At 35.9% G+C, this 4,309-nt stretch overlaps 1 long non-coding RNA gene across 1 annotated transcript in view; it reads right to left on the reverse strand.

Annotated features, from left to right (window-relative positions):
* LOC102028166 overlaps window positions 1–4,309 on the reverse strand; it is a 34,878-nt gene that overhangs the window by 25,744 nt on the left and 4,825 nt on the right. The window contains exon 2 of the long non-coding RNA XR_001232719.1: window positions 4,154–4,291. This is a non-coding gene — a long non-coding RNA (uncharacterized LOC102028166). The remainder of the gene's footprint in view (window positions 1–4,153; window positions 4,292–4,309) is intronic.

Raw genomic sequence — 4,309 nt, forward strand, 5'->3', positions numbered from 1 at the left:
CCAGAAAAAAGCAGCACTAGCTATTTTGTTTGCAGACAATGTGAACTTCAAACCAAGAATGATCAAAAGAGATAAAGAAGGTCACTATATACTTGTTAGGGGAAAACTTTGAGAGGAGGAAGTAACAATCATAAATATGTATTCCCCAAATATGGGAACACCCAACTATATAAGACAAGTATTAATAGACATGGAAAATCAAATAAGAAATAACACAATTGTAATGGAGAAGCTTAGTATCCCATTGTCACAAATAGATCAACCAGACAAAAAACTCAACAAAGAAATATCAGAACCAAAGCAAACTTGTGAACAAATGGACTTAGTAGATGTTTCCAGAATATCCCACCCAACAAAATCAGAATACACATTCTTCTAAGTCACACACAGGAAATTCTCAAAAATAAACCATACACTAGCCCATGGATTATGCATGCTTAAGTAAGTACAAAAGAATTGAAATCATCCTATGTATATTATCCAACCATAGTGCAAAGAAATTTGAAATTAATGGCAAAAGAAACCCCCAAAACTCCATAAACACATTAAATGAAATAACAACCTCAGGAACAACCAATGGGTCACAGATGAAATTAAAAAAAATTAAACAATATCGACAATTAAATGAAAATGTGGATACAATATACCAGAACCTGTGGGACACAATGAAAGCAGTCCTAAGAGGGAAATTTATAGCAGTGAATTCTCACACAGGAAAGAAGAATGAGCAAAATAAACAATCTAATGCTGCACTTAAGTTTCTGGAAAAAGAAGAGCAAGACAAGCCCAATGCACACAAAGTGGAGGAAATTATAAAGATCAGAGCCAAAATTAATGCAATTAGGACTAACAAAACAATACAAAGAATTAATTATTCAAAGAGTTGGTTCTTTGAAAGGACAAAATTGATTAACCCTGAGACAAAAGTATCAGTAAAAGGAAGAAAAACTCAAATTCGTGCAATGAGGAATGAAAATGGTGAAATCACTACTCTTGTGGAAATTCAGAAGATCATGAATACATACTTTGAAAATCTTCACTCTCATAGGATGGAAAATAGAGGAAATGGACAGATTCCTAGAAAAGTATGAATTACCAAACTTCAATGAAGAAGATAAAAGATTCAGAATAACTCAGTATCAGTCAGTGAAATTAAAAATGTAATTAAAAACTTAGCAGTAAAATAAAGCTGAAATCCTAATGGATTCACCACTGAATCCTACAATAAATTTAGAGAAGATTTAATGCAAATACTCCACAAAATCTTTAGTGATATTGAAAAGGAAGCACTTCTCCCTAACTCAATCCTACAGGCAAGTATTTCCCTAATACAAAAACCATAGACCAACCAAAAAAGAGAACTACAGGCCAATCTTCCTAATGAATGTGAATGCAAAAACTCAATAAAAATCTAGTAAACACAGTGCAGCAGATCAAGAAGATTATACAACATGACCCAGGAATGCAGGGATGGTAAAATCACATGATCATTTCAATAGACGCAGAAAAAATGTTTGACAAAGTCCAACACACATTCACTATAAAAACTCTATGAAAAATCAGAATAAATGGTCTTTACCTCAGTCAGATAAAAGCCATCTATGACAAATCAACAGCCAACAACATACTTCATGGACAAAAACTGCAAGTTTTCAGTCTAAAATCAGGAACTAGACAAGGATGTCCACTCTCACCACTCCTATTCAATATAGTTCTCAAAACATTAACCAAAGCAATTAGACAAGAGAAAGAAATAAAAGGAATAAGGATAGGAAAGGAAGAAGGTCGATTGTCATTATTCATGGATTACTTCATACTCTGCATAGAAGACTTCAAAATTCCACTAAAAGATGTCTAGATTTAATGAAGAAAGTAAGTATCATAACTGGATACAAAGTCAACACTCAAAAATCAATAACATTCCTCTGCACAATGAACTCACTGAGAGGGAAATTAGGGAAACCACATCTTTCATAATAGCATCCAAAAATGGAATTCTTAAAAATTAATTGAACAAACAAAGGGGATCTCTATATTGAAAATTACAGTACTCTGAAAAAGAAGATAAAAGAGGGTAACAGAAAAAGGAAAGATACCCCTTCCTTGTGGATAGAAAGATCCAGAGAGAAAATGGCCATACTCTCAAATCTGTAATACAAAGTTAATGCAATCCCTATCAAAATACCATTAGCATACCTCACAGATTTAAAGACGCATTCCTGAAATTCATCTGGAACCAGAAGTGACCTAGAATAGCAAATGCAGTCCTGGGCAGTAAAGGCAAAGCAAAAGGCATCACAATCTCTGACTTGAAATTACACTACAAACCTCCTGTGATAAAATCAGCATGGTACTGGCAATAAAACAGACCTGACGATCAGTGGAACATAATAGAAGATGCAGACAGAACTGTAAACACACTCAGCCACCTTATTTTGACAAAGTGCCTAACATATTCATGGAAGAAATGGCCTTTTTAATAAACAGTGCTGGAAAACCTGGCTGTCTACATTGTGAAGACTAAAATTGGGCCCTATCACCACGCACTAAACCAAAGTCAAAATGGATCAAAGATCTAAATATTGAAACAGAAACACTGAATCTACTTGAAGAGAAAGTACCTAGAAATCTTGAAGATGTAGGTGTCATGAACAAAATTCAGACTGCCTGGGATATATTTCAAAGAATCAACTACTGGGATCTCATCCTATTAAAAACGTTTCCACAGCCAAATAAATCACTAACAAACTGAAGAGACCACCCACAGAGCCAGAAAAAGTTTGAGCCAATTGCCCCTCAGACAAAGGACTCTTATCTAGAACACATGCAGAATTGAAAAAAATCAGATCCCCCAAATTCTGAGACCCAATCCAAAAACAGGAATCTGAGATGAATACACACATTTAGATGAAAAAAATACAAGTGGCAAATAAAAATGTTCAGTGTCATTAGTTATTTCAGAGATGCAAATTAAAACAACACTGACATTCCATCACACCTCAGCAAGAATGTCTATCATCAAGAAATCAAACAATAACAAATACTGGTGGGGCTGCGGGGAAAAAGAAACATTTCTCCACTGTTGGCTGGAGTTTTGACTGGTAAAACCACTGTGGAAATCAGTGTGGACATTCCTCAAAAAACTAGCATTTTAGGTCCCATTTGACTCCACAGTTCCCCTTCTAAGTATCTTCCCAGAAGAATTAAAAATATCATACCACAACGATATATGTGTCCCCATGTTTATAACAGTACAATTTGTGCTAGCTAAATCTTGGAAACAACACTAGTGCCCCTCAACCAAGAAATGGATAAAACAGATGTGGTCTTCATATACAATACAGTACTACTCAGCAATAAAGAAGGATAAACTTGAGATGTTTATAGGTAAATGAATGCAACTCAAGACCATACTCAGAAGTAAAATAAATGAGACTCATATGTGTAAACATTGTATTATCTCCCTGGTGTGAGGAACTATTATGAAATGGGAAGAAATTGTTTAAAAGGTAAAAGGAACTAAAATGGTGAAAGGGGACAGTTCGGAAAAGGGAAAAAATGCAAGTCAGTTGTACCATTAGTGTCTCTTAGTTTACTAAAAGGGAAGCTTTGTGCTCATATCAATTGTAGAAAAATTTATGCCCATATCTTGTACCCTGAGCAACTACTTTAAAGATAATGACATGCAATGTATTAACTACTGTCATTCTCCTATTATTTCATTATGAAATTTTGTTTCACCTTTTTTTCCTATAAAATAAAAGAGATCTGTCTCCCTATTTTCTATTATTTATCTTTTATTTTAAATGGGCAATAATTCTCTTAATTTTATATTTAAGAAAGCTTTGACCAAAATAAATATAGTTACATAGTGATGTAGAGAACTACTACTGATCAACTGCTGTTTGTCCCTTTCCTGACAGTGGACCTGTCCAAGCCCCTCAACTTAAAGAGGAAGGTTGACATTGGCTCACAGCAGTCAGAGGGTTCAGTCCATGGTCAGCTGGCTCCAAGGCAGGAAGGGCCTGGTGGAAAGATCTAGGGGAAGAAAACTGCTCAGGTCACAGCAGCCAGGGAAACTGAGGGAGAAGCCAGGAGGAGAGACAGCCTCCTTGGCCATGCCCCCAGTGACCTCTCTGCTCACCGGACTCACCTTCCCACAGGACATTTAGTTCTGAACTCCTCAGCAGGTCAATCTACCGATGAGTGTGTCCTTCACTATTATCAGGCATCTCTGTGCTACGGTCAGCTCCCCAAAGCCTGCCTCTGAACTCCAGTCTTTTGGGGCATCCTAGATCAAGACCATAAC

Source organism: Chinchilla lanigera, unplaced genomic scaffold, assembly GCF_000276665.1.
Source record: "Chinchilla lanigera isolate Chin_1 unplaced genomic scaffold, ChiLan1.0 scaffold00009, whole genome shotgun sequence".
Classification (NCBI taxonomy): Eukaryota; Metazoa; Chordata; class Mammalia; order Rodentia; family Chinchillidae; genus Chinchilla; species Chinchilla lanigera.